Source organism: Podarcis raffonei, chromosome 16, assembly GCF_027172205.1.
Source record: "Podarcis raffonei isolate rPodRaf1 chromosome 16, rPodRaf1.pri, whole genome shotgun sequence".
Classification (NCBI taxonomy): Eukaryota; Metazoa; Chordata; class Lepidosauria; order Squamata; family Lacertidae; genus Podarcis; species Podarcis raffonei.
The window spans coordinates 32,182,979-32,202,465 of record NC_070617.1 but is presented as its reverse complement, the minus strand read 5'-3'; the positions used below and the strand labels follow the sequence as shown (position 1 = coordinate 32,202,465).

Below are 19,487 nucleotides of genomic sequence, written 5' to 3'. Positions count from 1 at the left end.
CTCCTCCTCCCCCCCCCTTCCCCCAGCTATGCTGCCAAGCTTCCAAATTTCATTGTTTTAGATCCAAAAAGTGCACATGTGTTGTAAAATTTCATTTTCCAACTTAATTGTACAATTAGAAAAAGAAAACAAATTAATATTGAATTGTGCTTTATAGACTTCCATGGCTAGGCTTTGTGTGTGCATGTGGTTGGGGATCACTTTGTTGTTATTACTGACGGGCTTATTCAGGCCTATCCAAACCATACTATTTGCCTGTGGAAATATTACATGCTGAAGTATGTTCTACAATGCTTGAGGATCAGAGAGTCTGTCATACTTTCACTGTAGGGTTTCAAGAAATAATATTTTCAAGGCAAACTGAGGATGGCAAAATCCAGAGTTATTAACCTCATCGTCGTCATCATTTATTTATTTATACCCCACCCATCTGGCTAGGTTTCCCCAGCCCCTCTAGGAGGCTTCCAACAAAAGATTAAAAATACATTAAAAGTGTAGGCAGGGGTTGCGTGGATTCTGCACATTGCAGGTTTGCAATGCAAATGAAATTAAAACCATAGAATCTGTTTTTATTCGCTGCTGTGCTGCTTTTTGCTTTACATTTGTTCTGGTTTTGTGTTCTTATTTTCATTCTGTAGTTATAGGCTGCCTTGAAAAAATGTTCTGGGTTTTTTTATGAGACAAGGTATAGATATGAACCAAATTTAAATGGCAATTAGATTTTTTTTAAAATGAAAACTAGAAGTGATCTGTTTATTTTGAATTTCTTATCCCACCATACTTCCATCGTGGAATTCAAGGTGGCATATAGAAGATTCACAAGAGGTCTTCCATTCAGGCAGTTGCTATAGACTTAAGAACTACTTAGTTTTAGCATGTTCATTGCTTTGTGTGCTTTCAGACTGTAGCCCTGGCCTTGGTGGGTGAGACCTGCAACAAAATGCTGCAGTGTATAGTGTCCCTGTTCAGGAGTCACAGGAACATAGGAAGATAGCTGGCCATTCAGCTCCGTATTGCCTACACGGACTGGCAGCATCTCTTCAGGGTTTTAGGCAGGGAGTTTCTCCCAGCCCTACATGGAGGTGCTGGGGACTAAACCTGGGGATTTCTGCATGCAATATAGATGCTGTACCACATGGCTGCTTTCCCTGTCCTTCCCAAAGTCCAGACACCCCATTCCATTCCTGTCGCTACTCAATTTCCCATATCTCCCCGCAACATTCAATCAACATTCTGTGATCACTGAGCATGCTCATTCTGATGTTTAGGGGTCCCCCCCAAAAAGATCTTTTATACTTCTGTAACCCTTGAAGACCCATCAAGGCTGCTGAAGACACTCTCTTGTGCATGGGTAGAGCTGTTTTAGTTTCATATCCAGAAGCTGCTCGCTGGGTGTGGCAAAGCTGCTATGCCCATGTAGCAGGGGGGTTGGTGTGGTGCAAACACACTAATTGAGCCAGTGGGACACCCCTGCCAGTATGTTTGCACCACAGCAACCTCTCTGCTGCCTGACCCGCCTCCTGGTAAGCAACAGTGACCCGCCTGCCGGGAAGCCTAGCGTAATGGCTCCTTCCCCACCTGGAGAGCCTCTGCTGTTCATAACCAACAGCACTCACCTCCAAACATTGGAAATCAAAGGAATAATGCAAACTAGGCCTGATCTTTTTATTTATTTATTTATTAAATTTGTATACCACTCATAGATCTCAGGTCGGACTAGCTTCACACTTTGTGAAGCATGAGTTTAAGGAACTCTCCTCACCCCCATTTTAATTTAATCAAGACGCTGTCATTGATTATAATTTGTGCATTCCCCTTTGCCGACGGAGACTGCCAAAATGAATGCTTAACAATGATTAGGTATTTACTGTAGTCAAGAAAGGAGAGGGGATGTGAAAAGATGAGTGTAAAAGGAGCAAAAGAGGAAGCTAGTTTAGATGGAAGGAAAAAAACAACACACACACAAACACAATCTCAGCTGGAGAATTCACTTGCCTGTGTCTTTGATTCAAAGCTGGAGGTACATCTGTTATTGGAGAAGAAGGACCTCCTGATTGCCCAGCCGTTGCAAGAAAATTAAACCCAGCAAAAACAATAAAACAAAAGGATCTTTTGTTCTGCTTTTTTGACAATAATGTAGGAGGGTCACCGTTTCAGCTGACAGCAGCCCTCTCTCTTGTGTTACAGTCACATGTTCCGGGTCAGCAGCAGGGCAAAACCTTGACACTGTTACTGATGACTGGAACTACGTTAAGATAATTATTTCCCTTTATCTCTTTGCTGTAAGCTCATGATAAATGGAATTCTGGGCTGGAAGGAGCATATCCCCCTCCCAGCTGCTTATTAATGCAGGCTTACCCATTCAGACTAGGACAAGTCTCTCGCCGGCATCTGTGTTGGCTTCAAACCTCATTCTGGACAAACGGGCATTGGGGCCTAAGGCAGAACCACAACACTAAACTCTGCCCAGGTGGTGGAATTGTTGTACCCGGTGCTGAATCATTCCCAGGTGACTTGTGGCAAACGCCTGATTCGTGGTTCTGCCTAACAAACCTGCTACATCTCGTTCATGGCAACCGACTGGATTTCCTTCAGGGAGGAGGAGCATGGGCACATTTAAAAAGCATGCACGCCATATGTGCATTGCATGTGGTCATCCTGCATAAATCCATTTTGCTGGGTTTACACAAGGCATTAAGCTGTTCTAGGTTATGGCTTCCCAGTGCACATATGCTGCTTGCACATGCAGCAAAACAGGCACATTGCACACACCTTTCTATGGAATCCATCATGTTGCAAGTGGCTCTGAACTAGTAGTTGCCAGCATGGTGCCTGTGAGTGCCATGGTGCCCTTAGTGTCTAACGCTGATGCCCGCAAAACCCAAAGCACTCCCTCCCTCAACTACTCAGATGTGTGCCCATGGGCCTATAAAGGTTGATGCCCCCTGGCTGCACTTAGCCTTGCCTTTACATTGTGTATACCTTCCCTTGACCTCTGTCTGTGCTTTCTTGCCCATAACAGGACCCCATAGAACGTGGGATGCAGGCAGGTCAGAATATGGTCCTCTGGTCTCATCTTAGTCTAGTGCAGGGGTCGGCAACCCAAGGCCCATGGGCCACAAGCGGCCCACGAGCTGCCCCCAAACTGAGCCTCCCACTTGGTGAGTCACCACACGCTGCACTAAACCAGCACAGCATGGCGCAGGGACTAGCTTCTGTGGCACCAGAAATCACATCTGCGCAGACGCCAGAAATTGTTTCTGCACAGACGCCGGAAATTGCGGGTGCACGATCCAGCCCACGGAGTGATCTCCGCTGGAGTGAACCAGCCCAGGCAAGGTAAACCTTGCCAACTCGTAGTCTAGTGGCTAGGAAGGTAAAGTGAAAAAGAAAGTAATCAGGTAAAGATATGGGCAACCTTTTCTCAGCCACGGGCCAAATTCCCTTGAGAGTAATCTATGAGGAGGTCACATGGCAAGGAGGGGTGGGCAGGGCCAGAGTAAAAAGTGAGGTAGGGGCACCCTGTTTTCTCTCTCCCTGACTCTCTTTTTGACACCCCTTCCCTTTTTCCTTCCCACCCATTGGGCTGGCAGGGGAGGGACAGGTTACTGTCACCTGAGAGACCAAACCAATTTCTTGCAGAGGGCTTTTTGATTGACGGGTGCATGGAATTAGGCTGAGGTTGACAGGTGGCCAGCCTGCAATCTAGAGATGGTTTACTGGGAAAGATAAACCGAGGATCATTGAGGTCTGCCAGCCCATCTTCCAGCCCCTGCTCGTCAAACTTTACAACTTTTGGGCGTGTGTTTGTGTATGTGCGTGCATGCATGCTGTACAACACCCCCCCCCCGAAATGTAATGTGTAAAAAGGCCCTGAGGTCTGCTCCCTCTGAGAATTCTATGTACAGTCAAGAAGGGTGGGGTTCATAGTTTTAGGACACTTTGTTCTTAGCATGAGCAGCTAGTACAGTTTTCATCTTCCTGCTCTCAAAGCATTGCATGTGGATGTTATCCTATATGTGAATCTTGCCTGTGGTAAGATTCTGAGATGAATTCTCGGAAACTACAGATGTGAGGGTGGATAAATTCGTGGGTTGAACTTCATTCTGTCGGTGAGTAAGCAGAAGCACATATGATTCTCATATCCAAAGATAAAAGGTTTCCTATAGAGCAGGGATGGGAAACCTCAGCACTGGGGACCAAGGGCAGTCCTTGGTCATGCCCCTCTCCAATCCTGCTTTGTACCCCAGGTGTTTTTGCCTGGCTGGAACATGTCATTGAACTCTGGTACTGCCTCTGGCTTGCCTGCATGGATGATGGAAAGGGATGTATCTGAATGTATGTGAATGTAGCCTACTGTGCCAAGGCAAAATTTAGATTTGTTGCTCCAACCACCACTGGAGTGTGGCCCAGAAGGGGATGTGAAAAAGATCCCTGGCGCCTGCCATGGAGAGTTCTGGGTTTTTCCTTACACATTAATTGGGGCCCATTAACTCACAAATTTGGAATAGATTTCCCATAAAACAAAACATTGTACATTGATGAAGATGATTTGAGTGTTTTAGTTTTTTAATTGCATTCTTGCTTTGTTATCTTAAGACCTTTTTTCAGTATGTGCCTTTACTTTCAATGGACACAGGCTAATAATATATATTATTATATTATATATATATATATATATATATATATATATATATATATATACACACACACACACACACACACACACACACACACACACACCCATCTGGCTGGATTTCCCCAGCCAATCTGGGTGGCTCCCAATCGAATATTAAAACATGGGGTCACGAAGAGTCGGACACGACTAAACAACAAATAATAGCGTTAAAACATTATAAACTTCCCTAAACATGGCTCCTTCAGATGTCTTTTAAAAGTAGGATAGTTGCTTATTTCCTTGACATCTGATAGGAGTCCTCCACACCAGCCCGCCCCCTGTCCCCCAAGAACAGTACTTCTGTCTTGTCAGGAATAAACCTCAATCCGTTAGCCGCCATCCATCCTCCAACCACCTCCAGGCATTCACATAAGACCTTCACTGCCCTCGCTGGTTCCGATTTAAAAGGGAGAGATAACTGGGTATCGTTATGGTTATTATTATACCTTAGGGGTGGGTGTATACTCAACAGTCCCAAGAATTCTCAGTTTGACCATTCTAACTCTTGAGGCAGCCAAACTGGTACACTTTCAGGTATTGTGGGTTACAACTTCTCTGACCGTTGCCCATGCTGGCTGGGGCTGATGGGAGCTGATGGGGGGTTTAGTTCACAACATCTGGAGGTCACTGTTCGACTGCTTCTATTCTAACCACTTGAAGTCTTCTGCAATGTTTTTATGCTCGTCGCCTGTTCTGTGACAGTCTTGTAAGAGCCTTTCTTTGCATAAATAGGATGCAGCCATTCGCCTTCAGCAGTAAACAGGTTTTGCAGACCTGTCCTGCACCATACTGTGGCCTTTTCTTCATGTTTTTAGCTTCAAGCTCCAGCGAAATGTGACTGCCACAACTTCCTTTTATAACAGCTTGGTCATCTCCCAGAAATTATGCCATAATGAGCTTTGGTTTATATGTTTTACCTGTCTCCTCATTAAAGTGCTATCTTTTCAGAAGAGGCGCTTTGTGTGTTGAAATATTGCATGCTTAAAATGAAGGCAGGTTTATAAGAATTTAATGTACTTGGGAGCCAAGGTTTTGCAGCTTTATGGCGTGGATGTTGTAACAAAGGACTTTATGGGTAGGGTGTGCTATATTTTACCCAAGCAGTTGCTCAAGGAAGGGAAAAGAAAAAGAAAAAGAAACCTTAAGCAAAAGTCTTCTGGTCACGCAGGACAAACTCTCTGCACTAAACAGCCACACCCATTTGGACTGAGCCGGTATTAAATCCATTGGTCTTAAACAGCTATATATCCTCCCTCATGTTTGAACCCCCTGCTATGCCAGCTTGCTTGTTTGAACATGAGGCTGAGGATGTAGTGAATAATTGAACCACAACCATTACTGGTTTGCTATTGTGAGAGACAGCTGACGTGCTGTATATCAGCATTCAGTAGGAACAGGGAAGGTGCCTTATATCAGGTTGACTGTTCCTCAAGCTCAGTGTTGTCTGCTCTGACCAAGTTCCACTCTCCAGGGTCTTGCCTATCATCTGCTTTCCTGATCTTTTTCTCAAATGGAGATGTCAGGGACAGTAGTGGCCAGCATTGGGGGGGGGGGGAATGGTGTTCCCCTGACCTCAGTCTGTAGTGTTGCTGCTGCTTACCAGGGGGTGGGTAGAGAGGGGAGAGAGAAAGTAGGCATGGTGCAAACTCAACTGTGGGAGTGCTGGATTAGCTCAGTTGGTGCATTTGCAATGAGCCCACCTCGTCCATTCCTCTCTACCTCGCATTAAACAACAGTGATGCGGCTGACTGGAGGTCATGTTAGCTCTGCTGTCTCACCACATTTGCTGGTTGAAGATTGAACCTGGGACCTTATTCATTCAAGGCCATGTGCTCTACCAAACTACTGCTGAGTTATAGTTCCTCCCTTTAATGTTGCGTGTTAACCATATAACTCTTGAGAGTCCCATGGACTGCAAGAAGATCAAACCTCTCCATTCTTAAGGAAATCAGCCCTGAGTGCTCACTGGAAGGACAGATCCTGAAGCTGAGGCTCCAATACTTTGGCCACCTCATGAGAAGAGAAGACTCCCTGGAAAAGACCCTGATGTTGGGAAAGATTGAGGGCACAAGGAGAAGGGGACGACAGAGGACGAGATTGTGGGACAGTGTTCTCGAAGCTACCAGCATGAGTTTGACCAAGCTGCAGGAGGCAGTGCAAGACAGGAGTGCCTGGTGTGCTCTGGTCCATGGGGTCACGAAGAGTCGGACACGACTAAACAACAACAGCAACCATACAACACTAATGGAAGACCACTCTCCCGCTTGCCATGCAGGGTTTGTGATTGTGTGTAAGAGACTCTGACATGTTGGCCTCCTGTCTGCAGTGGTAGATTCCAGACGCAGCTTTGCCATCTCAGTGAGAACTAGGTCTAATTGGAAAAGAGAGTGGAAGGGAAACCTCCAGGGTTGATGTTGTCAAATTTTCGACAGAGGCTACAAATGGTAGTGGCAACTGCACAGTTCCTCTCTTAAGAGATATCAAAGGCTTTGCACACACTGTTATCTGACAGCTGTTTTAACACTGTTGACAAACCACCTGCCTTGTTTTAATTAACTCCTATAGGGAGAGTGCACATGACCTGCAGAAATCAGACGCACTTGGGTAGTGGGAAAGATGTTCCACCACTGGAGGAATGGGAGACACTCCTGGTGATTGATGTTCTGTAACAACTGGCATTCATGTTTGTAAGAGGGACAGTCTACAAATGGTACCATTACTAAGTTCAGTGTGCTGGTTTTGCTGTATATACAGTTTTGAATCAGGGTACCCTTGAAAGATCATTTCATCCCTCTCAATCAGTCACTGTGCTCTGCAAGTGGTGGCCTCTTGCAGGCAGTGTTAGAAACTCAGATATATAAGCTAGGTGCCAAATGGTTCCTTAAACCAGGGTTACAGTCGCCAAAAAGGAATGCCTAGTTGCCATTTGGGGGCCAGATGGCTTTAAAGTCGTATTTTTCAGTAAGACTTTTTGGTTCCTGAAATTTGTTTTGATTGTGCAGATAAAATGTCACGGATTGAATTCTACAGGATGTGTTGTTAGTGGGTGAAAACAGACATGATCCAAGGATCCCTAGGCATGCACCTCCAGATGGTGGAGACGTCAGGTGCCATCCTGGCACCCGGGCATCTTCACTTGGTCGCAAGTGGTCGATAGCCAGGTGCAAAATGTGCCTGGCAAATTTTGAGTGCTGCTTGTAGATACCATCGTATTAGGAGGCCTGTTTCACATATTGTAGGAATTGGGCCTTCAGGGTGAAGGACCTACCCTTTGGAATTCCCTCCTGTTATCAGTTAGGCAAGTGACATCTCTGTTGTCATTTTGGTGCCGACTGAAGACTTCTTCCAAAAAGCCTTTTAATACATTTCTCAGTCTGTGTCTGTATCGGGATTGTTTTTAGACATTGTAATGGTTTCTCATTTGTGTCTTTGCCTCCCTGGGCTCCTTTGGGAGGAATGGCAGGATATAAATTAAATTATAGCATTACTCTTACTGTTGTTATTGTTATTATCATCAACAACAATTTCTCACTGGTACTTCGCTGGTGGAATTGACCATTTTTTATATTAAAAAAATAAGTCCCACTTGCCATTTGTTGTAGATGCCAGTCTACACACTCTAGTGTAGTGGTTATCATGTTTGTCTCACATGAGAAAGGCGTCCAGTTCCTACTGCTCCATAGTTCTGTGGACTCCAGTGTGAATCCTAACGGCGCTGCTGCTGGCTGGGGAGGTAGGGTGCACCTCTTCCCACACCCACACTATACATAATTTTAAATAATATAGCAGTTTAAACAGTCATGGTGTCCTGCAAAGCATACTGGGAACTGTAGTTTGTTAAGGGTGCTGAGAGTTATTAGGAGATTCGTATTCCCCTTACAGAGCTATAATTCCTAGAGTGGTTTAACAATCAATTCCTCTTCCCAGGGAACTTTGGGAATTTTTTTAAAAAAATAATTTTTATTAACAGGCCAATCACATCACATTATTCAAATCACATTGGTTCCAAATTATACAGCCAAATTTTAAAGTTTTGGGGGTACCCATATATCAAGCTCCACACGAGTCCAAAATTCCAGATAAGTCCAGACATCACTTATTTTACTGCATTAATTAATCAGTTCTATCCAGTTCAATCCAGATAGTCCTTTATTATTTTTCTTCATCTTGTTGTTGTCGTACATTCCTTTCTTTGCGATCTCTGATGATTCTCACAAGCAGACTGAAAGCTGGCTTCTCTGTGTGGGTTTAGCCCAGGACAGCCCTGTTCGACACCTCTGTAAACAAAATTAATCTTCATTGTCCTTTATTTTTCCAGGCTAGCCAAGTAAATCAAATAGATCAGGGGGCTCTGTCAGGTCAAACTTTCAATTCCGTACTCCTTCTCTTTCCGACATTCCTGATTCTCCTCCCCCATCTCTCTTTTCTCCGGCAGCCTGTCTTGGCGAGACACCATTTTTTAACTGCGTCATAAAAATTCCTCAGTGTTCACCGGGAACTTTGGGAATTGTAGCTCTGGGAGGATAATAGTGGTCTCCTAACAACTCTCAACCACCTTCCCCCATGGACAAACTTCCAGGTGCCATGTACCTGTAGTGGGTGATGCCAGAGGCAAGACTGGGTGGAGCAGTGGCTGTAACTCTTTAACAGTAGGCTACATTTGAGATAACAAAATTCAGAGATTTTTACATCCCTCCTGCCAACATCTTTCTTCCATCCATACAAGCAAGAGGCACTATCACAGTTCAGGGATACATTCCAACCTGGCGAAAGTTGAGTTTTGAGGGCAACAGGGAGAGGAGGCCTGGGAGGCTGCATTCAGCCCACAAGCCAGAGGTTCCCTATCCTGGTTATACTGATTTAAGAGGAGGCATAAGTTTGGTTATTGAACTGCCCTTATGGAATATTCACACAACCAGTTTGCACAAGTGTATCTAGTAATGGATTCAGTTTCAGGGTTCATCTGATGTACGAATTCATGTGTGATCTGGTGCCAAGCTTCTCTTTCCTTGCACCATGCAAATAATTTTGCTGTTCCTAAAAGTGAGATCTCTGTTTTTATGTAACGCTGGGCATTGCCACATATGACCCTGGGCCCTCTTTGAAACTCTTGCCCCAATCCTACCAGTGGTGGATTTCTCCTTCCCTCTTTTTCTGGTCACTTTAATGCCTGAGAGATCTGTCATAAAGACTGCAAGATACCCTCTTTTTAAGGTCCAAGGGTTCTGCATTGTTGTTGGTGTGCCAGCAGATTTTCATTGTATTTCTCTGCAAAACAAAACACCAAACCTAGCTTCATTATAGGGAGGGAAGCATATGGGCCTCATTAATGAAGAATTACTGTGCTCCATCTCATTTTTGCAGCTCACATGAGGGAAAGGGGAAAAGGAAGGAAGAGGAGATATTTTCTGTTCTTTTGCTTATTCTTTCCCCTCAAAGAGAGGGAGAGAGAGATGCCTGCCAGCCTCTAAATTGGTAATGGTTTCTGGAAGGCATCCAGGCTGTTGTAAATATGAACTTTTGTCAATATTCCCCAAGCTTCCATGGACTCTGGGGTGGGCTTTATTAGCTGAAGGTCACTCCATTATGTTCCCCCCTCTCCTGAGACCTTTGATTCTTTTCTGAAAAGGACAGCCGCCATCCAAGGCCTCAGAAGCCAGCTTTCCCTTTAGCAGTGCTGGAGCTGATAAGCCTAAGGCGCATATTTCATCTATCCTCCACTGCTCTGCAAAGACAAATGGTATTTATAATCCTGGTTTCTTTTGGCTGAACAATGGCAGAGAGTGGTGGGTGGGAGGAGAGAGGGAGCGTATGTAAACACACTCCCCCCCTCCCAGATACAGGCACACTGAAATGACTATCTTTAAGCCCCTTCATCCATTCAGAGGGCCTCAAGGTCTTTGCTTGTGACACCTTTGCAGTCACAGAGGCTGCCCCATTAGGGCAAATGGGGCAGTTCCCCACCTGCTTGCCTTACAAGCAGTCCAGAGGGTGGTCCTCCTGGCTTTCAGCTTTCTCCCCCTTAGTCTCAATGTTGCCTTTGTAGATCTTAACAGAGAGGAGAATTGCGAGGGGGGGAATTATAATTAAGAGGCTCTGCCTGGCAGTGGCAATAGCTCCACCTAGTGTTGGCCTCCCTGCCTTCCACCCCACCAGTTTCAGTGGGAACCAGCCCCCACTAATTTAAAGGAGCCAGCAGTGCTGTTCCACCCCCACCCCACTGCTGGCATATGTCCATTCAATGGAGAAGACCCACACAGTTGAGCCCCCACCCATATAGTTGAGTTCTTTAAATGGTGTCCCAGCCAGGAGAAGCCACTGCCAGATAACTGGCCCCCACCCAGCTAGGGTAATCTCATTAAAGGATTGCCATATTGGCAGAGACCGGGGCCAGATATTAATTTAAAGCGAATGTGTGTTTAAAGCAGGGGTGGCTCTGCTAGACAGCACCTCCCATCAGCCCTAGTTAGCAACACCAGTGGTCAGGGATGATGGGAGTTGTAGTACAATTTACATTGGAGGGCCTCCCATCCCTGTTCTCTAAGCAAGTACAGGGTTTCCATTCTGTTCAAGGTGGAAAAGATGATTTAAGGGGAGGAGTAACTACTGCATGCAAACAAGTGGAAGTGAACGAGTCTTGGTAGGGTTAGAATTGGATCAGGTTACTGGAGAGGAGGCAGCAGGTGTGAGTGCGGGAAGCTGAGGTTGCAAGGGACTTTTTGCTGCTAAAGAAGGTAGCTGTCTTCCTCTCTTTGTAGAATTTCCTAGCTTATTACTGTACACTGAAATTGGGAATCAATCAGGCTTTGGTGAAGAGGAGGGAATTATATTAAACTTGAAGGAAGGGGGGAACACGGGTGGCCATCAGAGTTTGTGGGAGGCGGGGAGGGCAGTTCTTGCTTTTTTCTCTTCTGTAACATTGTGGGTTCTCTTTAGCATGGGATGAAATTCAAAACTTTTGTTTGCTCTGTTGGAAAACTTAAGAGCTGCTTTTCTCAAGCAGCAGAGTAATGGGGCTGGGCTGGTGGGTGGGAGAACAGCCTGAAATTGGATGTGTACGTTCATGAAAAGGAGGATTTTTATTTTTTAAAACGCTAATACCCTCCATTGTTCTGGTGGCTGCACTCTTTGTATTGCTTTACTTAACACAAACAAAGAACCCATAACCACTGCGGTAAAAATATAATCCAAGCATTTTAAGTCGAAACTTGAAAATCCCACATAAAGGTGTGTCTTTTAAAGAGCAGTTTAAGAATTGCCTAAACAAGCTCAAACAGACTGTGTTAAAGAAAAGGAATACCTGGTGGTGTTCTCTAGAAAGGTATTGGGGCATAGGGAAAGGGGTGTGTATGTGTGTGTGTTTTTCATTTATAGCCCACCTTTTTCCAAGAAGCTAAAGGTGGTATACATGCTTCTCCCCCTCCTCTTTTCATCCTTAAAACAACCCTGTGAGGTAAGTCAGGCTGAGAGGCTGTGATTGGTCCAGGGTCACCCAGTGAGCTTAATTGACTGAGTAGGATTTGAACCCAGGTCTCCCAGGTCCTAGTCTGCTCCTCTAATCACTACAACACACTGGCTTTCTGTCATTCGGTGGCAGCATGTAGAAGCAACAAGGATGACTATTAAGGGGTTGTCATTGAGGACATATCTGCACAATACATTTAAAGCACCATTACACTATTATTATTATTATTATTATTATTATTATTATTATTATTTAGGGAAGTTTTTAATGTGACATTTTAATGTATTTTTAATCTTTGTTGGAAGCCGCCCAGAGTGGCTGGGGAAACCCAGCCAGATGGGTGGGGTACAATTATTATTATTATTATTATTATTATTATTATTATTATTATTTATTACACTTTGTTATCCTGGGAACTGTAGCTTGTTATCTGTGCTGACAGTTGTTAGGAGACCCCTATTCCTCCCACCCCCAATAGTGCTACAGTTTGCAGAGTTTCCTGGAAAGAAGGTTTGATCGTTAAACCAATCTGGAACTGTAGCTCTGGGAGGGGAATAGAGGTCTCCTATTTTTAAAAATCAATTTAAACAAGGGCATGAAACCAAAAGTCAGTGCAGCTTTGAAATCAGTGGTTAAAATCTGCTATTTTGAAAGGTTCAGTCCACCATCTTGATTTCAAATGGTATATTCAATTGTATCAAAACAGAGATGTAAACCTGCTCCTTGATCTCAGGAACCATCATGCAAAATTTGGTTAGGATATCTTAAGAGTTGTCAGGTGCCTAGCGAACAGACAAACAACTTTCCAAAACACATATATTCCTTAGAGACTTTTTTTATTGGTCACAGACTTAGCCACAGTAAATTGTATATCTTTCTAAGCCAGTTTTACTTGCTTTCCAGCATTTTCAGTATCTTGCAAAGCCTAATCTTAATTAACATATCTTGTAGTTGTATAAATTGAAGAAACCTTTAAAAGTAATAAAATTCAATGAAAATGTCACATTCTTTAAAATAATTAGGTCAGTGGGAAGACTTGGCTGTAATAGCCAATGAACAGAGAGCCATTCCAGAAATAAATGCTTCATAACCTAGCAACATTCTTTACGTGCTTCTTAGAAATGTTTGAGAAACCAACGGGTCACTTCTTTTGCCCAGAGTGCATGTTCCTTCTTGCACCTGAACAGGGAAACAGGAAAGCAGGGAGGAGAACAACGCAGAGTGCTTGTGAGTTCCTTTCAAGAGCTTTGCCCTGAGGGCATCCCTTAATGAGCCATCTCATTCTATCCAGCTCCAAAAAGAAGACAATAGTGGCAGGTGCTTTCCATTGTCCTTGGGCAACTTTAATCTTGATCCATTCTTAATCATCTCCAAGGATTAGGAAAACAAAAGGTCTTAGCATTAGTTCTCTTCCACTCCCAAACTTCAGGTAATTCCATTCGCATGTTGCATCTCTGAATCAATTGCTGTGCTTTCCCCTCCCTACACCCCCAGACTTACAAACAGAAGGGGGTTAGGGTTATGTTGCACCACACAAGTGTTCCTTCACACTTGTGCTAGGAGTGGATGGAGCTTTTGGAGGAAATTGGTCCTTCTCCTTGCGCTGACCCAGGCCTGTCTTGTTATTCAGCCCAGCTGTGTTTTGATCTTGGAGGGTTGTTTGAAGATTAAATTGAGACATCTTTTGTTAGTATTAAGTGCAGTAATTTTGAATCTGCTCAATGTTATTTAAGTGTGGGAAACGTTGACTGCCTGGCCCATAGGCGTCTGAAGTTGCCATTATGCAGCTGTGCTGCTTCCAACATTTGTGATAAATATGTAGGCAAATAAAGAGTGCAAAGGCATGCTCTAAAATCATTTCCGTTTCCCCCTCCCAGATCTCCAACTGTGCCTCCTGCCCTCCCCTGTCATTTACTTTTCATGTGAAAACTTTCTTCAAAATCAGTACAAAGAAAGTATTAGTGTATGGCCAAGCAAAGGGTAACAGCTGAGCTTGTTGGAGGCTCAGGAATAGGGAACATGTTCTGCATGCAGGAGGCCCCAACAGAGCTGGGAAAGACTCCTCTGTCCGAAACCCTAGAGCTGGCAGAACTTAGCTGAGTTAGATAGACCAGGCATGTCCAACTCCCAAGAGACTGCAATCTACTCACAGTATAAAAAGACCAGCTGTGATCTACTCATTATCATTGCCAGGAGTTGTTGAGCTTTTTGGGGGGAGACGGTTGGCCAAAGTTGTTGAGCTTCTTTGTTTTCCTTTTCTTGGTTGTACTTCATGCCACAATCAACCTGGGACACCCCCACAACCGACTGGTCGATCACAATCGATCTGTTGGACCAATCGTATAAGATACCTTCCTGTGCTCACTTCTGGTTGACTATGAGTGCCATTTAGCAGCTATTCCCCACAGACAATGGGAAGGCTTTGGAAGCAAAATCACTTGGCTGGCTATTTCTGTGCAGCCCTTGTGGGACAGGCAAATCTCAGAAAAATGAACTTCATGCTGTGTTAAGAGTGGGTGCCTCCAGACTGTCACTCCTTTTGGTTGAGATTCAATCACATGCCAGCAAACTCAGGTTGCGCAATTAGAGTTGTTCTGTGCAACAAGCCCACTTCACCTAAATACCTGACGTTTTGTGATAAGGAAGGTAACAGGAAAATTCACTGAAAGTGTGGCAGAACATTTGCTTTGATGCAACGGCATCCAACTTCCCCGCAAACAAATAAAAATCTTCATTAAATAGCCAACATCGTCCCATCTTCCTGCAAACTAATCAAGATGTCTCTCTGTATGTATATGAATTCTAGGTGTTCATATGAGAATGCAAGTGTTTTATATGGGTTTTTAATGGTATGGTGTATTTATGGTTTTGTTTTTAAATGTAGACCTCAGTTGTGCGTGGTGGCCTGTGGGCCAGAGGTTCCCTACTATGTGCTAGGATAATCACGCTAAGAGTTTTCACTGCAGGAGACAAAGGCAGAAGAAGATAGAAGGGTGAGAAGCTGCCCTTTGGAGACATACGTTAAGTGGAGTACAGTGGTACCTTGGTTTACAACCATAATCCGTTCTGGAGGTCTGTTTGTAAACCAAAACAGGTTGTAACCCAAGGTGCTCTTTTGCCAATGGGGCCTCCCCAAAAAAATTGTTCGTAATCCAAAAAAAATGGGTTGTAATCCAAAAAAAGGTTGCAAACCAGGACACGCACTTCTGGGTTTGACGTGTTTGTAATCCAAAACGTATGCAAACCAAGACGTATGCATACCAAGGTACTACTGTAGATCGGTCATGTAAGGTAGCCATACTGAGCCTGAGTTTTTTCCCCAGCACAGAACCTTCCAGGTCAGGTATCAGAATGAAGCTTATTGAGCCTCCCTCTTCCACCCCCAACGGGCATGCGTGCAAAGTTATGCTGCACCACCAGCTTCTTTGGCTCTCTTGTGGTTTAGAAACAATATGAAGTTCAGCAACGCTACCCTTTTTATGTGGGCTAAGCATACAATATATTTGAAGACATAATAGTGCTGCCTGCCAAGAAGGAAGAACAGCCACAATAAATAATGCTCCACCTTAACTGAAAAGCTCCTTGGTTAGTGCACCTTCTGCTTTGTTGTGTTTAGGCTTCCCATCGGCGTTTTAACACTCTCACACTTAGAAGTCACTAGCTAGGCACTTGGTGATGGTTGCAACACCTCGAGTTTTCATTACCATCCTTCCCCTGGAGAAGAAGTGGCACAGAAAACCCAGGTTGATGCTGTGTACGTGTCTCTACTGGGCATTTGTCATGTACACACACGTTCCAATCCACACCCCTTTATTTTTGCAACTCAGTAATTCTAGGCTACCCAACAATGCACCCTCCAGGTATTGTGGGCTACAGTTCCTAGGGTTCTCGAAAAACAGCCATGCTAGCTGGGGCTGATGGGAAAAGTAGTCCACAACATCTGGAGGGGGCACCATGTTCGAGTACTTGTGTGCTTTTGACTGCAGTTCTGCTAAGGACAGGAGCCACACAGGCAGATGGGTGGGGACAGAGCAAACCACAGCTCTGGCCATATCTGTTGTTTCTTCTGCGCCCCCCCCCCCCCGTTTTAAAATTGTCCTGTGTTAACATGCAAGAGCCGTGCTGCCGATCAGACTAATGGCGCCTGCCACATTGCAAGTATGCAGTCATTAGTTGGTCCAATTCATGCGCACGGAGCTAGGCGGGCAATGTGTAAACGCATGGGGACTCAGGAGAGAATAGGGGGCTGGGCTGGGGAAGGAGGGAGGGGGAGCCCAGTAATATAGTGACAATGCAACATAAGGTAGTTGCGCTGGAAAACTTTCTCCTTCATTAGCAGGGATCTGTTGAGTTTCTGCTCACATTAGGGTAATTAACACTAGTACAGATTGTTGAACATCTGTGCAGTTTAACTATATGGCTGGCTCCCAGGCTTTTAACAAGGTTGTATGGAGCCAAAAGCGGAGCAGAATGCAAAGCCCACACAGTATTCATTTTACCAAAATTAGTATTTCTGGATGAAAGCTGATGTTGCAGCATGACAAGGATAATTTTTTCCCCTCTGCTCTGGTCCGTTGCCAAATTGGCTAATGATCTGAGATTAGTGTTAATAAATGTATATTTTTAAAAGGGTTTTTTTTGTTACTGTTCTGAAGTGGAAGCTTCTTTCCATTTTTAAACATGTTTTTTCTTTTAACCTACGTGGGTGTTTTCTGTTTTAATATGCTTTTAATGATCTACAAGGAAAACCCCTAGAAGAAATTGCTCTTGGAGCCTCTGCAAGGGGTGGTTTTTTTGTTTTGTTTTTTTGCTTGCTGGGATGTATCTGTTTTATGATCTTGACAGCAAAACTGCTGTTTTAATTTTTCTAGTCTTGTAAATGCCTGTACGACTGCATCTAGCCGTTGCTGTGTACACTGGGAATGGCTTGTTTAAGTAAAGAATATAAACGGCTCTGTGTTGCAGCTGAGTACCTTTGAATGCATATGCAAGATGGCTTAGAATTAACAGCTGAAAGAGATCGAGCAGTTTTGCATCCATGGAGGTCCTGTCAAGCCCCGTGAGGAACTTAAAATAAGCATTACAAGAAATAGAAGGTTGCAGCTGAAAACAGCGGCTCCATGTTGAACAAGCACTTCCAGAGTACAGCATTTCCCATGACCTGACACCATTGCACCATTGGCTGCAGCAGCCAGTGATGCAAAGCAAGCCACACAAACATCAGAAACATAGCATGGTAATGTCCAGCTGTGCAGTGTGTTGTACGAGATACTGCAGTGTGGTGGGAAGCTTGGCACAGGGCTCCCATTTTTTATTGTGGGCCAGCAAATCAGCATTTAGGTTTAGGACTGATATGCCTTGAGGTTTGATCTGAAGTCTCAAGGTTTTAGACTCCTCCTCTGGGTCTCTAGTGAAAGATGTAAAAACTTAGGTTAAGGAGTCAGGGTGATGGGGTTAGTAGATAACTCTTAAGAGAGTTTGTTGTTGACCCTACACTCTTAAACATCAGACTGCACCCTTGAGCCGCCATTTACAGCCAGGCTTTGCCCGCTGGTTCAACCTCCCATATGTTTAGAGACTACAAGGCTACAGTATGCCCCTTCAGCTCTGACTGCAAGGCTCAGCTTCCTGGATCTCCCAGGGATGGAGCTTCAGGAGATCCTACGTAGGATGAGAGCTGGTCCTTCTGTGCAAACCCCATCAACGCACCACATACTGCTGCTGTTATATTGGAAACAGGCAGTGTAGTGGAAAGCCATTGCACACAAATGGAAACAGCTGATTTGGGTCAGGGTTGGACACTGCCCTTGCAACACACAAAATGGTGTTTGACCACAGAGAGGTAGTTACTTCACCCCTCTCTGAGTATCTGGACTACTATAGCAGTTGCAATATAGTAGTAATAATTTAGAACAGGAGTGCAACAGATGGGCAACATAGCAGATCGGATCCATGCCGACGGCAGTCTGCATGATTGCTGCTTATGAGGTGAATTCAAAAAGCTCTGCTGTTGTTGGTGTTAAGCTTATTTGGAGCAGAGAGAAGAAAAAATAGCTAGCTATCTCCCACTTCAAGCACATATGGAAAAAAATTGCTAGAAGGATGAAGTAGAAATGTAGATTTATATAGTCACATTTCCCATGAGACTAATTCCCTTAACAGCCTTGGATTTGACAATGTACACAGAGAGGGGTGTGTGTGTGTGTGTGTGTATATGTGTGTGTGTGTGTGTGTTTGTGTGTGAATTGTAGAGTTGGAAAGGACCCCGTGTGTCATCTGTTTATGCCATTCGGCTGTCATCATGCCAGAGAGGTGAAAAGCCACGTCTAGAGGGTTTGAGAAAGACAGTGAGGTCCACTCCATGCAATACACGAGTAACTGAGCAAATAAAACCTGACATTACAATTCGTGGACAACAACTATATCTGAACTTGACAGGAGTCAATATCCCTCTGTGAGCCTCCTCAGCTCCAAACCATTTGCGGTTATCTGACTGTTTTCAGAAAATTGTTTTAGCACTGCACTTGCCATATTGATGCCTAGAAATGCCAAAGGTTTTCCATTTTGAATAAAAGCATTCCTTCTGCACTGCATCCCCATGGAATGTGATAAATTTTCCATGCCAGCTCAACAATGCGCTATCAACCAGGCATCAAGAGTTCAAACACTGGAATCTACTTTACACTGAGTGAGGCCATTGGTTCATCTAGCTTGGTGTGGTCTAAACTGAGTGGCAGCGGCTCTCCAGGGGTCCAGGAGGAGATTTATCCCAGCCTTACCTGGAGATGCTGGGGATTGAAGCTGGAACCTTCTGCATGAAAATCAGATTATCTACTGGGCTATATGGCTTTTACCTTGCTCCATTTACTTTTGAAATGTTGAGCTGGGGATTTTGTTGGAACCTTAGGTTTTGATATTTGGAGCCACCTTTATAAATAAAGCAAATTATATAAGGGATTCCCCACCACCACCAAATATATTTATACACAAGGAAAGAGTTCTTCATTCTTGGGCCTCCAGGCACTGTTGGACTACAGCTTCCATCATCCACTGTCAGTTTAGCCAGTAGTCAGGGATGATGGGAATTGTAGTCCAACACTTTCATCTAGGGTCTTTCAATGAAACTGAATGTTGGGAGATTCAGGTCAGACAAAAGGGATGTAACAGGATGCATATAAAATTTACTACTGCAAGATGTAGCGATGGCCACCACCTCAGATGGCTTTAAAAGAGGATTAGACAAATTCATGAAGGATAGGGCTATCAATGGCTACTAGTCATAATGATTGTTTAGTATCTGCCTTTGGTTTCTGGGGAGCATAAGTGAGTATGTGGGAGTTGTGC

The 19,487-nt window shown here is 44.3% G+C and overlaps 1 protein-coding gene across 17 annotated transcripts in view; it reads left to right on the top strand.

Moving 5' to 3' along the window:
- The window catches only part of FBRSL1 (fibrosin like 1), a 775,633-nt gene that overhangs the window by 613,869 nt on the left and 142,277 nt on the right, over positions 1-19,487 (top strand). The gene's annotated exons all lie outside the window — the stretch shown is intronic.